The 22,167-nt window shown below is 42.0% G+C and overlaps 1 protein-coding gene and 1 non-coding gene across 7 annotated transcripts in view; one reads left to right on the top strand and one right to left on the bottom strand.

Annotated features, from left to right (window-relative positions):
* FHIP1A (FHF complex subunit HOOK interacting protein 1A) overlaps positions 1–22,167 on the bottom strand; it is a 381,881-nt gene that overhangs the window by 273,613 nt on the left and 86,101 nt on the right. For 4 of the 6 annotated variants that reach the window (XM_081544002.1, XM_081544008.1, XM_081544001.1 and 1 more), the window contains exon 1: positions 6,599–6,914. The gene's annotated coding sequence lies outside the window, so the exon portion shown is untranslated. Of the gene's footprint in view, positions 1–6,598; positions 6,915–14,517; positions 14,605–22,167 lie in introns of those variants that run through there. The other 2 variants (XM_081544005.1, XM_081544003.1) reach the window with 1 other exon arrangement.
* LOC145528095 (small nucleolar RNA ACA64) lies at positions 18,470–18,573 on the top strand. Its single transcript, XR_014070164.1, has one exon. It is a non-coding gene; the product is annotated as a small nucleolar RNA ACA64 (small nucleolar RNA).

Raw genomic sequence — 22,167 nt, 5'->3', positions numbered from 1 at the left:
CCCTCAATCTTTCCCAGCATCAGGGTCTTTTCAAATGCCACACAGTTCAGTTCAGTCGCTCAGTCGTGTTCGACTCTTTGCGACCCCGTGAATTGCAGCACGCCAGGCCTCTCTGTCCATCACCAACTTCCGGAGTCTACCCAAACCCATGTCCATCGAGTCAGTGATGCCATCCAACCATCTCATCCTCTGTCATCCCCTTCTCCTCCTGCCCCCAATCCTACCCAGCATTAGAGTCTTTTCCAATGAGTCAACTCTTTGCGTGAGGTGGTCAAAGTATTGGAGTTTCAGCTTCAACATCAGTCCTTCCAATGAACACCCAGGATTGATCTCCTTTAGGATGGATTGATTGGATCTTCCTGCAGTCCAAGGGACTCTCAAGAGTCTTCTCCAATCTTTCCCAGCATCAGAGTCTTTTCAAATGCCACACACAGGTGAGTAAAATTAGTTCTTGGGACTTTCTGCAGGTCTGAAGATCTTAAAATTGATCCACGACCAATATTTCAACAGAGGTAAATTTTCATACAAGAAGAGGAGCTAAAACACTCACTCTGCATTCTGCAAAGCCTAGTGTATTCCCTGAACTCCTTAATGGCATGTCCTAGAATAATGTTCTTTAAAAAAAATTTTTTAACTATGCTCCATAAAAAGTAATTAGCAGCTCATCCAACAACTGCAGAGTATTTTTAGAGCTGTTATCAATTACTATTCTCTTGGGGAAAACATTAAAACCAAAAAAATCTGAAATGAGGTGAGCCTCACCTAAAAGCTCAGAGCCTTTTGTTACTATGACCTTTTGTTTCAGAGTCTGCTCCTATATTAATAATTTCTATCTTTGGTCCAATACATTCAAAAATAAAAAAGCCATTAATATAGTTTAAGTGTAGAGACACTACTAGAGGAAGTATAAATTAGAGAAATTTAACTTTTCATCCCTCTGACTCTTTCACAAACCTTTCCTACCCAAGTGTACAAAGATACACTTTCAAGGATGTTCTCCAAAGCACTATTCTCACTATGGGAAAATGGGAAACAACCCACATTTCCAACAATAGGAAATTGTTCAAATTACCTGTGATGCAATACTACACAGTATGATCTGTATGTATGGCTATGGAAACATTTTCAATGCATATTAAGCTAAAAATTAAGTTGAAAGTTGTGCTATTTTACACCCACTTGTTATTAAAATCACAATTATAAATACATTTTAATTTAGGAAAATTTGGGGGAAGTTTCTCTAGAATACAACATCACAGTGCACTTTTAACTTTCAACATTACATATTTCTGTCATGTTTGAATGTTGAATAATATGTATTGTGTGTATAATCAGAAAAAATAAATTTTTCTTATAAGTTGGTGGGAAAGTTTTCTTTTAAGTTTCTTTTAATTTTGGAGGGAAAGTAGAAAATCTCGTGTATAAAGAAAAGAGAAATCTTAGAGTGTTAAAAAACTTTTCTGTTATAGTTCTGCTGTATCACCTGCCTCTGCTTCTCTCTTGGAAGACCATTGTTTCCTTATTCTCAGAATTTCAAAATTAAGTGACATACATAGATATCAGAAAGACCTTCTTATCATCTCCCATTAGTAATAGCTTCTAGGGATAAAAGTTTAGGCCAAACTCCAGTATTTATCAAATTCAACTGAGTAACACTGTCAATTTCTGAATAACCGCAGACAGACTGCAAAAGTGTCTCTAATTCTAATTAAAAGTTATTATAGAATTAAACTCAAAAGTGTACAGATTATGCAGACTTCGAAACTCTGCAGCACTTCTGTGATAGAAATATGAGGAATTAGAGATAATTACCTATTTTTGAATCCACAGTTCAACAACCTAATCAAACACTGTAAAAAGTAGACAGAAAGGAGAAGGGAGCAAGGCCTAGAAAGGTAATTAAGGAATCACAAGCACAGAGGAAAGTTCCACCTGTCTGGGGAAGGGTGTGAACTTGGGAGATGGGTGTCCCCACAGCCATGTGACCTTAGCGAAGCAATTAAACTATATTTCAATTTCCTCACCTACAAGGTGAAAGGGCTGGAAATAAACAATCTCTGCTGTCCCTTTTGGCTCTAAAATTCTAAAAACAAACCTTTACTCTTTCCTTGACAAAGAAGACATAAAAAAGCAATACACATGTACATAGCATAACATATAAGTTCAGTTCAGTTCAGTTCAGTCGCTCAGTCATGTTCGACTCTTTGTGATCCCATGAATCGCAGCATGCCAGGCCTCCCTATCCATCACCAACTCCCGGAGTTTACCCAAACTCATGTCCATCGAGTTGGTGAGGCCATCCAGCCATCTCATCCTCTCTCGTCCCCTTCTCCTGCCCCCAGTCGTTCCCAGCATCAGGGTCTTTTCCAATGAGTCAACTCTTCGCATGAGGTGGCCAAAGTACTGGAGTTTCAGCTTCAACAACGGTCCTTCCAATGAACACCCAGAACTGATCTCCTATAGGATGGACTGGGTGGATCTCCTTGCAGTCCAAGGGACTCTCAAGAGTCTTCTCCAACACCACAGTTCAAAAGCATCAATTCTTCAGTGCTCAGCTTTCTTCACAGTCCAACTCTTCACATCCATACATGACTACTGGAAAAACCACAGCCTTGACTAGATGGACCTTTGTTGACAAAGTCATGTCTCTGCTTTTTAATATGCTATCTAGGTTGGTCATAACTTTCCTTCCAAGGAGTAAGTGTCTTTTAATTTCATGGGTGCAATCACAATCTGCAGTGATTTTTGGAACCCAAAAAAATAAAGTCAGCCACAGTTTCCACTGTTTCCCCATCTATTTGCCATGGAGTGATGGGACCAGATGCCATGATCTTAGTTTTCTGAATGTTGAGCTTTAAGCCAACTTTTTCACTCTCCTCTTTCACTTTCATCAAGAGGCTTTTTAGTTCCTCTTCACTTTCTGCCATAAGGGTGGTGTCATCTGCATATCTGAGGTTATTGATATTTCTCCCGGCAATCTTGATTCCAGCTTGTGCTTCTTCCAGCCCAGCATTTCTCATAGGGTACTTGGCCAAAAACAGCAGAATCCTGCCTGGCTCCGCCTCACCCTTGAGTTCCACTCCCCAAAAGAAGCCCTTCGAACTTTCAGATGTTTCTTCTAGTAATTAATTCCATATTTGTAAACTCCATATTTAAATTCTATTTTCTGATTTTTTTCAACTGTAGATCCTAGTTAACATTCCTTATGGCAACTAGTAGGGTATTTATTTACCTACCCCACCTCCTGGGGTGCAGCTACACTGTTAAGATGCAAAGGATATAAAGATGACATGCATGTACACACACGTACAAGTATGTGTTTCCATACAGTCCTGTCCCCCATGAGCACGCATTTTGGTTAATGAGAAACAAGACCCCATTTTGCATCCAAACACTGCACATAATGTAGCAGAGAAAAAATTAAAAGCCTGGCCTCTAAATCAGAAACACTGCACTCGGGTCTGAGTTCACCACATACAGGAACAAAATGTGCATCTAAAAGTTTCTTATTTTCTCTGAATCTCATCTGTTTCCCTCCTGTATAATCTGAATATAATAGCACGAACTTCAAAATGGCTAAATCACAAAGCACGAATATGGTATGTGCTTGGTCACTCAGTCATGTTCCGACTCTTTGCAACCCCAGGGACCGTAGCCTGCCAGGCTCCTCTGTCCATGGGATTTTTCAGGCAAGAATACTGGAGTGGGTTGCCATTTCCTTCTCCTGGGGATCTTCTCCAGCCCAAGGACCAAATCTGCATCTCTTGCATCTCCTGTATTGGCAGGAGGATTCTTTAACACTGTGCCACCAGGGAAGCCCCCATACTACATTTGATCTCAGCCAAAAGGCGGAGAAGCGATGGCAAGAGCTGCGTTTTTGGTTAAGTCAGCCATCTCAAGACCCACAAAAAAAGTTACTTTCTGTTATTGTCTTCACTAAGAGATCCCTATAAATGAAGTTCCTGAAGCTACTGGTCACTTGAGCACTGTTCTCCTGTGTAGGCTAAAATCTAAGAGGCAGATGTCAAATCTAAGAGGCAGACGTCATTGAGAGTAACAGTGAAGTAGAGGTCTTCACTCTTCACAGAGGTGTGAGAAGTAAGAGTGAAGAAAAGCGTGTTCCACGGCCAAAATCTGAGGGGCCAGCTCTTCAAAGGGCCTATGTATCACCCAATGAGACAAATGTACACAGAATATCGAGCATCTAAGCAGCGATCAGAGAAAGCAACACTGTTTTATATTTGCAGAGAGAGGGAGCTTTCTTATCAAATTCTCTTTTGAAAAGTAAAACAAGAACATAATTTCAAAAGTCACACCTCAGGCTTCTTCTAATATGTACCTCTATATTTCAACATTATTTGTACATCTGCTTTCTGATTTGCAGACATAATCTACTGACTTCCTATTATGGCAGAAAAGAACTTTGCAGAGAAAGGGTTTTGAACCAATTTCGAGAAGTTATCACAAAAAACTGTCCAGCAACGCATTACCGACACTGTAGTAAAACAGTCCTCTCATTTCTGGTCTTCAAAGGCCTACATTAAAAGTGATACAACCGGGGCTCCCCTGGTTGTCCAGGGGCTAAGACTCCACACTCCCAAAGCAAGGGGCCCGGGGTGGATCCCTGGTCAGAGAACTAGATCCCACACGGCACAACTAAAGATTTCACGTGCCATAACGAAGATCGAAGATCCCATGGGCTGAAACTAAGACCCGGCACAGCCAAATAAATATCTTTTCTTTTATATAAAGTAATGCAACCGTACTGTCTCTATTTAGGGGAAGGTAGGAAGCTAGCTGGGTAGTTGTGCCTAGATTGTGAAACCACTCTAAATCTCTCTCTGAATCTAGTTCAGTGATAGGCAGTTTCTCTTGTCTTTTCTATCTGCTCCACACAGTTAAGTCCTATTCCTAAAGCTACAGGACAAATGACAAATGGGACCCCAAACTTTATTTCAAGACAAACATGGAAACAATTTCTACGAACTTGGTGGAGAGGGGTTAACTGGAACTAAAAGAAATCAGCTTTTAATTATCTGAAAAGGCTATCTAACGCCAACAAGTATGCCACATTAAGCTGTAAATGTACAGATTGACTATCCTGTTCGATTTCTGTCCAGCGAAGACAGCTGAAGTTCTCCAAATGTGGACTTGGGCTGTGGTACGCTACGTTTGGACAGTTTCAGGGAAAACATCCTGTCCAGGGCCAGGTGTCCAAGTGAATTTGAGGTCAGGCAGGTGACCCTGCCAACCAGACATGGTACATTAAGGAGAGGAAATCTTTTCTCTTGCTAATCAACAGGATAAAGGTGATTAAGCAGGAATTATTTTTCAATGACCTACATAATTTCATCAGGGCTGCTGTGGCTATTAGCAGGGAGCAGCTGACCTCCTAATGAGATGAATTTGATAGCAGGCCCCTTCCAGAGAAGGCAGGCAGTAGGCCCAGTCTACAGGTAAGCAACAAGTGGTGTGACCTGTTCACTCCTCCTCGGGACTCTCTCTCCTCTGTTTTGATCTCCTTTCTTCCACTGGGACTATTCCTCATCCTGGATGCTAAGGCTGCAGCACCTGCTGAATGATGGAAGCTGGGTCTGTTTTTTGCTTAATTTTTATTTTATACTGGAATATAGTTGATTTACAATGTTGTGTTAGTTTGAAGTGTACAGCAAAGTGATTCAGTTATACACATTCATATATCCATTCTTTTTTCAGATTCTTTTCCCATTTTAGTTATTACAGAATATTGGGAAGAGTTCCCTGTGCACCCAGTTAGATCCATCCATCCATAACAGACCAGGATAAATTAGAACAAAACCGGGCTCTATTAAGAATGGATGGATCCAAGTGGGTGGGACAGAACTGGGCTAATTCATTAGGCCTGCCCACTTGATTGCCAAAGTCCCCAAGAAACAAGGCTACCCCTGCCATCAACACCTCGCTCTGGCTGGGCTCTTGAAATAGGACAGCAGTTTCACTCCCGAGCAGAAGTGGAATTATAACAAGGGACCTTTGTTAAGGTCGAAACAGGACACACACACACACACACACCATCATCATCACCGTCAATAATAACTACGACTTGAAAGCAGTTTCATTAGAGAACTTGATGAAATTGAGCAAAAGCCACACAACGAGTAAATCCTCACACCTGAAAAGTACTGCAAACTTCAGAGTAGCACCGCCTCTGCCTCTGGTATAAAAAGCGACAAGGTCTAGAGAGGAAAAATGAGTCCCAGACCTCTTCGCCTTTGCCGGTTCCTCTCGTAGGACCCAGCTCTCCGGCCCCAGGGACCAAGAAAAGGGTGGAGAGCCCTAATGCCACTCTTCTCCGTCAAAACAAGCTAGCTCGCTGTCCCCCGGGATCAGTCACAGAGTAACGCCCGGTCCCGCGGCTCCGGGAGCCAACCTCCTCCCCGCCGCGCCTGGCCCGACACAGGGACCTGGGCTGGGCTATTCCCAAGGGCCCCCTCCCAATTCCTGCGCCTCCCGCCCGGTCGGAGAGCTCGGGAAGAGGCGCTTCTGCTCTCCCGCTTCCCCTAACCCCTAAAGGAAGAGAGCCCCTCAAGCGCAAGTCTCAGAACCGCGCGCCACGTACCTGTCAGTGGCCGCGGCTCCTCCTCCCGGCGCGGTGCGGGGCCAGTGCAGAAAGTTCGTGCCGCTGCCCGCGCCGGACGCCGCGAGGAAGGGGGAGCGGGCTCCTCGCCGGGTCCGGACAGTCCGCTCCGCTCCCGGGCCGGCCGACGCTCGCAGATCTCGGCTCGGCTCCCCCCTCGCCCGGCTCCAACTCTACAGCGGCTCCCGGGGAAAGGACGAGGCGGGAGAAGGTCCGAGCGCAACCCTCCGACCGTGCGTCAGCCGGTGGCGGAGCCGCGCCGTTCCCCGGCTCCCCCGCCCCCCTACCCCGCGCCCTCGGGAGCGCGGGCGGGGCTCGGCCGGGGAGGGGCCCAACCTGCCAGGCCGGCCCCGGGGAGCGCGCGCCCGGCCCCGCCCTCGCCCCGCCCCCGTCCCGCCGGCCCCGCCCCTGCCCCCCGGTGCGTGGCCGCCAGGTGCGGGGTGGAGGGGGGCGGGGCGGCTGTGACGTGGCCCCGGCGCCCGTTGCCAAGGTGAAGGAGGCGGAGCCTCTGAGGGAAAGTTTCCACCGAAACTTGAACCCCGCGGAATGGAGGACACCTCGCCCTTGGGGACTCGCCTGTCGCTGGCACTACACCCCTTCACGAACACACACACATTACGTTTACAATCGTGCCAAAAGGCTCATTACTTGGGTTCTGCTGAGTGGAGAAAGAGAGACACCTCCATGCGACACGCACCCTGGGGGTATAGGTGTACTTGTCACAGTTCACTGGCAGTTTTCCCCCTCAACATGAGGGCTCTTTAATTGTTCAGTTCAACAGCAAAAAGAAACCTCCCCATCTCACAACTCCTCGGAAAATGAGAGAGCAGGTTGGGAATCGATTTCCCTATCACCCAGGGTATGGCGATGGCCTTTGGCACTGCTGGTGTTTCACTGTCCTTTCCAGAACCCAGACCTCGGCCCACAGACAACAGGACATGTTTGCTGGCTGCTTAGCATCGGAGACCCTGCCCATTGTCTTGCTGGCACTGCCACCTCCTCCCCACTTCTCCTCCTTCCTCTCTCCTTTCCTGTTTGGATGGTGAAGACAAGGACCTGCTTTCTGAACTTTAAATCCAGGAGGAGGAATCAAATTCCTGGTTAGAGGCTCTCTTGGCATTTCCAGAGCCCTGGGGTTGGTGTGGCTGAAACTTGAGGTGAGCCGCAATCAGAGCGAGTTGGGCCGAACTATGGCTTGCAAAGGCGGATGTGGGGTTTTTACTACCCGCAACATCCTGCTGGCGCCTCACCAAATTCTCCTTTGGAGGAAGTATATCTTCCTCCCTCCATTCTCGATGAATGGCATCCAGTGACAACGAAAATCAAGTCTATCTAGCTTCGGGTCTCTCTTGCAACCTCGGTAATCAGAGGATGCAAAACTTCACACTTCCGGCTCTACCACCACTGCTATTCTTGATGACTGCAGCAGGGATGCACCTGCTGCAAATAACTCTCAGGATTCACCAACCTTCCACCTACAACAAGTGCAAAACAGGTGGCTAACTAAAAGCTGCAGAAGGACAGGGAGATAGAAGCATAGGAGCAAGGAAGTTCTGCCCAGCAGGTCAGGGCCTGTTCTGACAATTGGGATGTGGGGGAATCATTTATTCAACCATTATAGAGTGTTTTTTCCATGCTAGGCATTCTCCTAGAGATCGGGGACACAGCAGAGAACAAAAACAAAAATTGTAGCCCTCATGGAGTTTATCTTCCAAGCAGGAGACACAAATGATAAAGAAAATATGTGGACTGCCATATGATTTGGAGAAGGAAATGGCAACCCACTCCAGTACTCTTGCCTGGAAAATCCCATGGACGAAGGAGCCTGATAGGCTACAGCCCATGGGGTCGCAAAGAGTCAGACATGACTGAGCAACTTCACTTCACTCACTTCATACTTTATCACTGGAGAAGGAACTGGCAACGCACTCCAGTATTCTTGCCTGGAGAATCCCATGGACAGAGAAGCCTGGCGGGCCATGGTCCATGGGGTCGCAGAGAGTCAGACACGACTGAATCGACTGAGCACGCACGCCATATGATTAGAAATGCTGTGGAGAAAAATTAGACAGGGACAGAACATAAGGAGTAAGCGGGATGTTCTCTTAAATAGGCGATCAAAGAAAGCCGCTGGAAATATTTGGGCAAAGGCCTGAAGGAGGTTGGGAAACAGGATATCTGAGCTGATAACTTTTGAAGCAGAAAGCACAGCACGTACAAAAGCCCTGAGGCAGAGGCAGGAATATGCCTGAGGGTGCTGGGAGCAACCAGAAGGCCACTGTGGCAGAAAGGAGAGGAAGTCAGAGAAGAGGGAGAGGTGACATAGATCAAATGAGGCCTTCATGCTGAGCTGGAAGCCACTGGAAAGTTTTGTGTAGGAAAGTGACATCTTCTGACACCTTGTAATAGGATCACTTTGTCTGCTGGGTTGAGGACAGTGGTGGGTGAGGGTTGAAGCAGAGACCAGTGAGAAGGCTATTGAAATAACCCAGGAGCAAGAGGAGAGTGACGGGACCAGGGAGACAGAGGTAGTTGACAGAGTGAGTTGACAGGGAATCCTCAAAGACTGGATACGGAGTGTGGAGGACAAGGAGTAACTGAAAGTTGCTGCTGACATGTTGAGTTTATTTCTTTAAAGATATCTGGCTTTCTCCCTATTTTAGAAGAAGAGACCTAACTAGTGAATGTATTAATGAAAATGCATCTATTTCAGAGCGGACTTTAAAAGTTTAGTTTTTTTACTTTATAAACTATGAATATGAATATGCCAGCAGCATACGAGGTAACTGTTTTATATTTAAATAAATTTTACTTACTCTGTAAGTCCAGGCCTCTTTGAAATCTATATCAATCTGCTTTGAAATACAGTCTCTATCTATGGACGTAATAACAAAAATGCATTGTTGCATGATCAAAAATTATTACTTTGATTACAGAAGGGGTTTCCCTCCCTGGCTTCCACAGTGAGAGGAACTGTAATGATTATTTTAATATTTCTATCAAATATGTTCAGCTATAAAAAAGAAAACAAAGAGGACGCTGAGCGGTTTGGCCTAACAGCTGGAAGGATGGAATTGCCAGAACAAAGATGGAGAAGACTTAGGACTTCCCTGGTGGTCCAGTGGCTAAGACTCAAGCTTCCACTGCAAGGGACCCGGGTTCCATCTCTGGTCAGGGAACTATATCCCATATGCCGCAACTAAAGACCCTGCATACCACAACTAAAGACCCTGCGTGCCACAATGAAGATAAAAGACCCCACATACCACAACTAAGACCCAGTGCAGCCAAATAAATAAACAGAAATAAAAACGGATGGAAAAGACTTCAAAAGGAGTAGGTTGAGGGTGAAATTAAGAAAGTTAAAAGGAAGACAAGAAAGAAAGGACACATGATTTGGATGATCTTTGATTTCTTCAGCTTACAAAATGAAGAAAATAATACTTTATTAAGGTTGTTGGTAGTGCTAGTGGTAAAGAACCCACCTGCTAATGCAGGAGACTCAAGATATGTGGGTTCAATTACTGGGTTGGGAAGATTCCCTGGAGGAGGGCATGGCAACCCACTCCAGTATTCTTGCCTGGAGAATCCCAATGGACAGAGGAGCCTGGTAGGCTACAGTCCATATAGTCGCAGAGTCGAACACGACTGAAGCAACTTAACATGCACATGAATTAATGTGGTCAAGCATCTAGGACAGTACCTGACACCTGGCAGCCACTTAAGGATGTTAGTTCTCTCTCTGCAAATACAAATTTCATATATATCCATTATGCCCTAAAAGTAAAAAAAGGGACCAAACACAGGAGAGAAAGGACATGAAATGAAAATGTAAGAAATGAAGTCCAACAAAAGTGCCTAATGCCAATTATCTGCTATGATAGTTTCCCCTAAATTCTGCTTTCTCAAAGGGAAAGACTGAAATGTCAGAGTTTGCTAGTTTGGGAAAAGAGTTTGAAGTATGAAAAGTTGGTAATAAAACAGAAAAAAATATCCACAACATAAGTATTAAGCAAAGAATTTTGATTGCTACTGCTTATAAACCATTCTTACAAACAAGACAGACATAAGACTAGAATAATAATCAAAGGAGATGAACAGAGAATTCTTTTTTTTTAAAAAGTCAATAATTTCAAGAAGTCAAACCATATTAAGCAAAGCTAGAATGAGAGGCAACTATTTTTTTATTTATAAATTTGGCAAAGATTAGAAAAAATAATTATGTCTATTGTGGATGTTGGACAATATCATGTCATGTGGAAGGGAGTATAAGTCACAATAATTTTTAGCAATTTGTGTCTAAATAACTAAAATGTTTATACTTTTTGAACCAGAAATTTCAATTCTAAGAAGTTATTCTAATATTCAAATATTTGCTAAAAATTCACATACGTGAATGTCTACTACATTGTTATTTAAATGTAGTGAAAAAGTAGAAATAGCCTAAATACCCAACAAGACAAAATTATAGTAAGCATAAGCACAATATGTTATGGTTTAGCCATGTTATAATATTATAGACAGACTTTTTAAAACATTGTTAAAAAAAAAGTTAAAAATAAAAAAAAAACACATTGTTAAATACCTAGTAAATGAAAATACATTCACAATCCATTATTGTATAAAATAAGCCTGCTACAAAATGGTATGTAAAATATGGTTCTCCTTTAAAATGTTATCAGTACAAATTGCTATTTCCATACTAGGATAACAGTTTATTTTTATTCTCTTTTTTGTGCTTTTCTATAAGTTTTCTGGCATAATCAGGTATCCCGTTCTCTTAGAAGTGGAATTCCTGGATAATAGATGTGAGAGTTGGACTATAAAGAAAGCTGAGTGCCAAAGAATTGATGCTTTTGAACTGTGGTGTTGGAGAAGACTCTTGAGAGTCCCTTGGACTGCAAGGAGATGCAACCAGTCCATCCTAAAGGAAATCAGTCCTGAATATTCATTGGAAGGACTGATGCTGAAACTCCAATACTTTGGCTACCTGATGCGAAGAACCAACTCACTGGAAAAGACCCTGATACTGGGAAAGATTGAAGGCAGGAGGAGAAGGGGACAACAGAGGATAAGATGGTTGGATGGCATCACCAACTCGATGGACATGAGTTGAGTAGGCTCTGGGAGTTGGTGATGGACAGGGAAGCCTGGCATGCTGCAGTCCATGGGGTTGCAAAGAGTCGGACATGACTGAGCAACTGAACTGAACTGAAACTGTATACAGGGGCTTCCCCAATAACTCAGATGGTAAAGAAACCGCCTGTCGATACAGGAGACACAAGATACATAGGTTCGATCACTAGGTCAGGAAGATCCCTGCAAAAGAAAGTGGCAATGAGAAAACAGAGAGAGTAATTAAGGAAACAATTCCATTCACCATTGCAACAAAAAGAATAAAATACTTAGTAATATATCTACCTAAAGAAACAAAAGACTTATATATAGAAAACTATGAAACACTGGTGAAAGAAATCAAAGAGGACACAAATAGATGGAGAAATATTCCATGTTCATGGATTGGAAGAATCAATATAGTGAAAATGAGTATACTATCCAAAGCAATCTATAGATTCAGTGCAATCCCTATGAAGCTACCAACAGTATGTTTCACAGAACTAGAACAAATAATTTCACAGTTTGTATGGAAATACAAAAAACCTCGAATAGTCAAAGCAATCTTGAGAAAGAAGAACAGAACAGGAGGAATCAACCTACCTGACTTCAGGCTCTACTACAAAGCCACAGTCATCAAGATAGTATGGTACTGGCACAAAGACAGAAATATAGATCAATGGAACAAAATAGAAAGCCAAGAGATAAATCCACGTACCTATGGACACCTTATCTTCAACAAAGGAGGCAAGAATATACAATGGAGAAAAGAATCTCTTTAACAAGTGGCGCTGGGAAAACTGGTCAACCACTTGTAAAAGAATGAAACTAGAACACTTTCTAACACCACACACAAAAATAAACTCAAAATGGATTAAAGATCTAAACGTAAGACCAGAAACTATAAAACTCCTACAGGAAAACATAGGAGAAACACTCTCCGACATAAATCACAGCAGGATCCTCTATGATCCACCTCCTAGAATATTGGAAATAAAAACAAAAATAAACAAATGGGACCTAATTAAACTTAAACGCTTTTGCACAACAAAGGAAACTATAAGCAAGGGGGAAAGACAGCCTTCAGAATCGGAGAAAATAATAGCAAACAAAGCAACGGACAAACAATTAATCTCAAAAATATACAAGCAGCTCATGTAGCTCAATTCCAGAAAAATAGAACTAAACAGACATTTCTCCAAAGAAGACATACGAATGGCTAACAAACACATGAAAAGATGCTCAACATCACTCATTATCAGAGAAATGCAAATCAAAACCACAATGAGGTACCATCTCACACTAGTCAGAATGGCTGCTATCCAAAAGTCCACAAGAAATAAATGCTGGAGAGGGTGTGGAGAAAAGGGAACCCTCTTCCACTGTTGGTGGGAATGCAAACTAGTACAGCCACTATGGAGAACAGTGTGGAGATTCCTCAAAAAACTGGAAATAGAACTGCCATATGACTCAGCAATCCCACTGCTGGGCATACACACCGAGGAAACCAGAGTTGAAAGAGACTCGTGTACCCCAATGTTCATCGCAGCACTGTTTATAATAGCCAGGACATGGAAACAACCTGATGTCCATCAACAGACGAATGGATAAGAAAGCTGTGGTACATATACACAATGGAATATTACTCAGCCAATATAAAGAATACATTTGAATCAGTTCCAATGAGGTGGATGAAACTGGAGCCTATTATATAGAGTGAAGTAAGCCAGAAAGAAAAACATCAATACAGTACACTAATGCATATATATGGAATTTAGAAAGATGGTAATGATGACTCTATATGCAAGACAGCATAAGAGACACAGATGTATAGAACAGTCTTTCGGACTCTTTGGGAGAGGGCGAGGGTGGGATGAATTGGGAGGATGGCATATGAAACATGTATATTATATGTGAAATGGATCACCAGTCCAGGTTCGATGCATGAGACGGGGTGCTCAGGGCTGGTGCACTGGGATGACCCAGAGGGATGGGGTGGGGAAGGAGGTGGGAGGGGGGTTCAGGATGGGGAACACATGTACACCCATGGCAGATTCATGTCAATGTATGGCAAAGCCACTACAATATTGTAAAGTAATTAGCCTCCAATTAAAATAAATAAATTTAAAAAAAATAACAACAACAACAACAAAAAGGAAGTGGCAACCTGGTCCAGGATTCTTGCCTGGAAAATTGCATGGACAGAGGCACCTGGCAAGCTATAGTCCATGGAGTCACAAAGAGTCAGGCACAACTGAGAGTGCATATGCACACAACACACAGGCTGTATATATCAATGACATTTAGCTAAAACTGTCAAACAGTTTTCCAAAGTAGCTATACCAATTTATACTCCCACTGGCAATATATGAGTTCTGGTTTAGAGATGCATTTCTAACAACATGCATCCAGTAAACACAGCCATTGATTTGAACCCTACTACTGTAGAAGTTACAGTAATTAACAAGTTAGAAATAAGTACATTGATTTGAATGCATATGTTAGCAACACAATAGGAACCATTTTTAACTTGTACTTTTCATTAATTTATCTCATTTATTTTTATCCTCTCTAGGTTTGTTATATATGTTAAAGAACTAAAATTAGATTTCTTAAGTACAGGAGCTAGACAAGATTTCCTTCTTTTTCTTACCTCCTTTAGTCCCACTTAAAAATGTAATTATGTCTTATATTGTATTATACATTTCTCAAATCATTAAATATTTAAAATACCAAAAATCCATGATCATATGAAAAAAGAAGAGTAGTATCTTACTAATACCCACACTTTCACATACTCTTCTTTCACACAGCTCATGAGACTGTAGTCCATATCTTCACATCTCGTTGAGGAAATGGGCAAAGCATATCACCTTTAACAAAAAACAGAAGTTTAGGTGTAGCATAGAGAAGTGAGCACTCTGAGATGAGGACATCGAAATGATCCCTTCATTGACCCAGAAAGCTTGGAAACTAAAAAAAGGATGAAGACATTATCATTTGCAGTCAATTTAAATTAGCTTCTAAAGTTGTTTTTCTTAAAAAGAACTCAAAAGTGAACAATGTATATTCTATTAGAGTATTAATCATCCCATCAAATTCTTTTTTCTACCAAATATCTTAATAAAAACACTTTGCTTTTGAATGATCTTTTCTCCTAAGGAAATTGTCAAGTGGTCAGGGTCTAGTCCATTGATGATATGAGGCTTATTTATTATTAAAACTCTTCTCAGATCCATCTGTTGTCTCTTTTAAAGTGAATCACCATAGCATGTTAGGGGCTCTGGAGCAGATGCAGCTAGCTGACAGTCGTGTCTTCAAACCCCAGCTCGACTGCTTCCCAGCTTTGTGACCTGCATCAAATAACTTTAATAAGTACTCATTCATTTCTTGTTGTGCCTCAACTTTCTCTCTAAAAACAACAATCACAGAACCTAGATCATTGGTTTGCAATGAGAATTGCACATGTCTATCTCTTTACATTTTCCTAAGCACAGTCTAAGGCACATAATAATAAGCACTCATTAATTTAGTTTTCAAGGCAATTTCTAGGAACTTTATCATAAAGATATAATTCTAAACACAAAGATTCTTGTGCAAATATTGTCATATCAAATGTATAGCAAGTAACAGGAAAAAGAAAAACAAATGGCCACATACACCAAACTTCAATGTTAATAAGGTGAACACATAATTTATAGTCTCCAACAGATTTAAAATTTACTAATATGCAGTGTTGGACATGGAACAACAGACTGGTTCCAAATAGGAAAAGGAGTACGTCAAGGCTGTATATTGTCACCCTGCTTATTTGACTTATATGCAGAGTACATCATGAGAAACGCTGGGCTGGAAGAAACACAAGCTGGAATCAAGATTGCCGGGAGAAATATCAATAACCTCAAATATGCGGATGACACCACCCTTATGGCAGAAAGTGAAGAAGAACTAAAGAGCCTCTTGATGAAGGTGAAGGAGGAGAGTGAAAAAGTTGGCTTAAAGCTCAACGTTCAGAAAACTAAGATCATGGCATCTGGTCCCATCACTCCATGGGAAATAGATGGGGAAACAGTGGAAACAGTGTCAGACTTTACTTTTTTGGGCTCCAGAATCACTGCTGATGGTGACTACAGCCATGAAATTAAAAGACGCTTACTACTTGGAAGGAAGGTTATGGCCAACCTAGATAGCATGTTTAAAAGCAGAGACATTACTTTGCCAACAAAAGTCCGTCTAGTCAAGACTATGGTTTTTCCAGTGGTCATGTATGGATGTGAGAGTTGGACAGTGAAGAAAGCTGAGCGCCGCAGAATTGATGCTTTTGAACTGTGGTGTTGGAGAAGACTCTTGAGAGTTTCTTGGACTGCAAGGAGATCCAATCAATCCATCCTAAAAGAGATCAATCCTGGGTGTTCATTGGAAGGTCTGATGTTGAAGCTGAAGCTCCAATACTTTGGCCACCTCATGTGAAGGGTTGACTCATTGGAAAAGACCCTAATGCTGGGTAGGATTGGGGGCAGGAGGAGAAGGGGACGACAGAGGATGAGATGGTTGGATGGCATCACCGACTCGATGAACATGGGTTTGGGTAGACTCCGGGAGTTGGTGATGGACAGAGAGGCCTGGCGTGCTGCAATTCATGGGGTCACAGAGAGTCGGACACGACTGAGCGACTGAACTGAACTGAACTGAACTGAATATGCCGTGTTGCAGAGTGGTCAACAAGTTTGTACATTGTTGGTAAGAATACAAATAAACACAGTTTTCTTGAAGGGAAAAAAAACAGTATTGTCATATTAGGAAGATTTTATAATATCAAAACTTTAGAAATAATTTAACTGATAAATAGGAATGAACTAAAATTATACCCTATCCAAACATAGTTTATCAAATAGTATGATCTCAGATTTATAAAAAATATATATATAAAATAAATCCCTTGATACATTCAGAACTACAACATATGGTTGTACGAGTTCTTCACTGCATAATGTATCTCCCCTAGGGGCAAGTGAGATCTGAAATCTAGCTGTTCTCTGCTTGTCAAAAGCCACACACCCTGGTGCAGGGTTGCATTCACCTAGAGAACAGGATGTCTTTTTCTAAATTGCTCAAAGGGGTGTTATGACTTAGCATCAGCCATCTGGAAATACGGACAGAAAAAAAAAGACTGGAAAGACACAAACCAAAGTATTAACACTGATTATGTTAAACTAACAGGATTCTGAGGGAGGTGTTGTTTTTTTTCTCTATGATTTTCTGTTTTCCAAATTTTCCATAATGAATATGCACTATTTTTATAATTACAAGACAAAACTTTTACTTTTAGAAAACAAGCTGGATTTAAAAATGCAAATCAAGGAACTTCTGTGGTTCAATGGTTCCAGTGCGGGGGGTGTGGGTTCTATCCCTGGTCAGGGAACTAAGATCTCACATGTGGCAGGGTATGGCCAAAAATTAACTTTTTAAAAACTTGTTTAAAAATGCAAATCAAAGTTAGGATATCACCTCATACCCATTAGGATGGCTGCCAATAAAAAAAAACTAACAGAAAATAACAAGTGTTGGGGAGAATGCAGAGAAATAGGAACCTTTGTGCACTGTCAGTAGGGATATGAAATGGTACAGCCACTGCAGAAAACAGTAAGGCAGTGCCACAAAAAACTTAAAAATAGAATTACCATGTTGCTGTGTTGTTCAGTCACTAAGCCGTGTCCAGCTCTTTGCGAGCCAGTAGACTGCAGCACGCCAGGCTTCCCTGTCACTCACTGGCTCCCAGAGTTTGCTCAAACCATGTCCATTGGGTCAGTGATGCCATCTAACCATCTCATCGCCTCCTGCCCTCTTATCCTTTTGCCTTCAATCTTTCCCAGCATCAAGGAGAATTACCATGTGCTCCTGCAATTCCACTACTGAGTACATATCCAAAAGAATTAAAAGCAGGATCTGGAAGAGATATTTGCACACCAATGTTCTTAGCAACATTATAGCCAAGAGGAAAAGGTGGGAAACTTGGGCATTGCCCTTGACTTGCTGCCTCACCTAGGGCCATGCCCACTTCTTGGGGACAACCTGCAACCAACAACAGGCCTATGCAAAGAGTAAAGCTTGAGTTCAAATCAGAAGGGCTCCCCCAGCTCCAGAGTTCCTCATGGGATCAGGCCAAGACTGCCTTCATCCATGTTGAGCCGGAGAGAACACCCCAATAAACTGCCCCTACACAAATCTCTTATTTTAGAGTCTGTTTCCCAGAGGGCCTGACCTGCAACTCTTATTCAAGAAATCCTTTCCTGATACTCTTGCAGTTTCTTTTTCATTTTATATTTTACCTTTAGATTTTTTAACACATTTGGAGTTTACTTTTATATAATATGGAGATCTGATTGTATTTCTCTCCTCGCAGTGAGAAAATTTTCTCAGTGCCATTTATTAATACTAACACTCCATCATTTCTTCTGATTTTCTCTATCATATAAGAAATTCTTGTTTACATACAGTTCTATTTCTTTATTTTCTACCCTTCCCCCTTTGCTTAAAGAGTTGATCCTGTGACACTGTTTCAATCGCTTTGGCTTATTTTCCAAAATTGTCTTTTTATAACTCACCAAATATATTCCAGAATTATTTGAATGATTTACCTCCAAAAAATCCTTCTGGAATTGTTTTTCAAACCACACTGCACTTACAGATTAATTTTGGAGGAATTAAATCTTTGAAGTGTTAAATCATCTCATTGGCATTGGTTGAAAATTACCTGTGAGATTCCTTGCCCAGAGCCACCAGGGCCTCAGTTCATTGCTCGCTCCTCCTTGTGGGGAGGTAAAACCCAGGCTCTGACACATATCTCTGCTCTGGGCTGCCTGTGGCTGCTGGCGTGTTCTAGATTCTGGTATCTGACCCCTGACCTTGTCTTCTGCCCACAGGACACCTGATTGCTCAGAATTTGAGTCCTACACCACCAGAACTGTGGGAAGGAAGGGGATCTGCTCTTGTATTTTTTTTTTATAGGAGTATAATCGCTTTACAATGTCGTGGTAGTTTCTGCTATACGACGAAGTGAATTTGCTATATGTATAACTATATCCCCCCTGCTCTCTTGAGCTTCCCTCCAACCTCCCTGCTCTGGTCTTTCAATAAAGATGTCGATCTAAAAAACAAGTTAAATTATCTCATCATTAGCATGGTACGTTGCTTCGTTTATTCAAGTGTTCTTAATATTCGTTAATCAAGCCATACAATTTTTCCATAATTATTTTTATATTTTTTAGATTAATTTTTGTATATTACATGGGCTTCCCTGGTGGCTCAGCAGTAAGGAATCCGCCTGCAATGCAGGAGACCCTTGTTCAACCCCTGGGTCAGGAAGATCCCGTGGAGAAGGAAATGGCAACTCACTCCAGTATTCTTGCCTGAAAAATCCCATGGACAGAGGAGCCTGGTGGGCTACTGTTCATGGGGTCACAAGGAGTCAGACACAACTGAGTGACTAAGCACAAGCTACTTAACATTGCTTAATAAGTTATTTTCTTTTAAGACCGGCTAGATACACTTTCTGAAGTATGTGACAGAACTCTGACAGTTACATATCACATTTGTTTTTGTTCTTTTTGCAATGGCCAAGAATCAAGAATTAATTCAAAAATAGTGGTCATAGCAGGGATCATTGTGTTTTTCTCTACTGAAAGTGAAGACACGAGCAGACACTACCAGTTGTCAACTCAACTTCAAGTCTCTATATTTTTTTTGCTTTCTACCAGAAACCAATTTTGTTTATAGAGGCAAAATGCAACTGCTTTTGTAACTAAAGGCGGTTGTGTAATGCAGTCCAAGACAATGGGATGTTAGGAGGACATGCCTGGGTGAGCTTGCAGAAAGCCCAACTGGCTTGGTCCACATCTCGCCACCCTTTTTTCTGTCTTCTTCTTCTTGCCTAGAACCAGAGGTAGAAACCACCTTAGCATGAGAACAAAAGCTGAATGTGCGGCATTGAGGGGAGTTAGAGGGGCCTAGAACACTGAAGCTCTTAGGCCATGTACAGGGCTGTGCTGCCCACCTCTGGACTTCCCGTTTATTATTAAGAAAAAGCCAACATTTGTATGTTTATACCACTGTTGTCTGGGTTTCATGTATGTATAACAAACACAGGCCTAGATAATATCACATTTAAGTTCTGTTAAATATGATATTTGCCATAGATTTTTGGTTGATGTCCTTAATCAGGTTGAAATTCTTCTCTTATATTCCACATTCTGGATATCTCCTTTCTGGCATCTCCAGAATTGTTGTGCATGAGAAAGAGCCAGCAGCCATTCTTAGCTTACCATCTTATCTAACATCAGAAGTCCCTGGTTCAATGCATCAAACTATCGATGCAAATATATTTCTCTAAATATAAATACATGCCTTAAGGATAAGGAAGATAACATATGTGTGTATGTGCACAAATATGTTTATTTTCTTCCTTTCTTTGAATATTTTACACACATTTATTTTTTTCCTTCCTTTCCTTCCTTTCAATATTTTATGTATATTTTGAGAACCTTCAAGAACCCAACAAATTCCAAACATTCCATTAGTCCTTAAAGGGGCCACAAAAATGAATACAACACCATCTTCACCACTGTAATCCAGTAAGGAAAATAAACTTTTGTTTGTTTAAAATAAAGTTTATTTCACAAACAGAATAAAGTCAACACTTTTTGAATTCTTACATTTCCAGATTTTAATAAGAATCAAAATTTATATTTTATTTTGATCACAAACCAATATTTTAAGTGACATTTTTTAAGCAAGAAAACATGCCCAATTCCACAAACTTTTTACCCTAATTACTATGAAAGTTAAAGTGAAAGTTACCAGAATACTGCAGTGAATACTTTCCCTTCTCCAGCAAATCTTCCCAACCCAGGGATTGAACCCAGGTCTTCTGCATTGCAGGCAGATTCTTTAATTACTATAAACAAGGTATAACATGATTAGAATTACAGGATGTTTTTTTAAAGGGTAGTAATTTTAGCTGGAGCCCTGGAAAGATCCCAAAGACTGGTATTTGAAAATTCTAGGGCAAATTTGACATGAGAAGATCCTAAACTCACCTCCTCCCTCAGACACACTAAATCTATAGCTCAGTTTTATAAACAACTTCTTCTGGGGTGGAGCAGGAAAAGAACTAGCAAGCAATTCCTACAGATGAGGAAATGAGGGGAAAAAACCCACACTGAAGTAGGTTGTTGTTCATTTGCTAAGTTGTGCCCAACTCTTTGCAACCCCATGCACTGTAGCCTGCCAGGCTCCTCTGTCCATGGGATTTGCCAGGCAAGAATACTGGCATGGGTTGCCATTTCCTTCTCCAGGGGATCTTCCCCACCCAGGGATCAAACCTGTATCTCCTGCATTGGTAGGCAGATTCTTTATCACTGAGCCACCAGGGAAGCCCCACTGAAGTGGGTAGGACAGGCTTAAAAACAACTCTGGCTTTGTAATGCACAATTCAGGAGGGGACTCAAAAATTAGAGCTTCTCTCAGAAGAGCAGAGTTTCAACCCCACATTGGGCACCCGACTTTTAAAACCTGCATCTGAGACACACAAGCTCCCCCCTAAACATTAAGTTTTTAATACCAATGGGGCTGGAACCATGAAACCTGCCAGGCTACAGAGGACTGAGAAACAGCTCTTAAAGGGTTAGCGCATTCAGACTCACCCACGCCAGGGACCAGCAGAGAGGCAGCCAATTATGAGAGCCTAGATTTTACATGAAAGGAGTTCTTTGGTTATATTGAAGCATTGGTCCAAGGGGCAAACATCTAATTTAACATACATCTAAGGACCTACCAGAGTACTCTCCAGAGATGGAGGCTGGAAGCTGACATCTTTGCACTCTCCCCTATGCCACTCTCCAACTCACCAGCCGCTCCCAGACAGGAGAGTGGACACACTTTTTTGCCCCAATTTTTGTAGCTGCCACCAGGGGCACCTCTGTGTTACCTGGCTCTGGTGGCCAGCAGGTCTTAACACTTGTGGTCCCACAGGAGTAGATATATTTGCATACTTTAAAAGTTGCTACCTGAGAGTTTGGTCTCCAGTTAGCTGGAAACTAGGCAGTGACTAAGAACCTCCCCTTTGGGACACTGACAGGTCTTGGCACACCATCAATGACTGGGAGTCTAAAATAGGTTGTGTGGACAATCACAAAAGTTCGAGAGACAGCCAAGAGCTTGAGCAGTGTTGAACAAGAAGGTTCATGTCCACACGAGGTCACTCCCTCAAGACTGAAGAGGTGGCTGTTTTATGTGTGTGTGCTAGGTGGCTTCAGTCTTGTCCAACTCTTGCTATGTCATGGACTGCAGCCTGCCAGGCTCCTCTGTCCATGGGATTCTCCAGGTAATAGTACTGGAGTGGGTTTCCATGCCCTCCTCCAGGGGATCTTCCTAACCCA

Source organism: Giraffa tippelskirchi, chromosome 11 (assembly GCF_054371585.1).
Source record: "Giraffa tippelskirchi isolate mGirTip1 chromosome 11, T2T-mGirTip1v1.2.pri, whole genome shotgun sequence".
NCBI lineage: Eukaryota > Metazoa > Chordata > Mammalia > Artiodactyla > Giraffidae > Giraffa > Giraffa tippelskirchi.
Note: the sequence above shows the minus strand (reverse complement) of the source record. Positions and strands in the feature narration are given on the sequence as shown.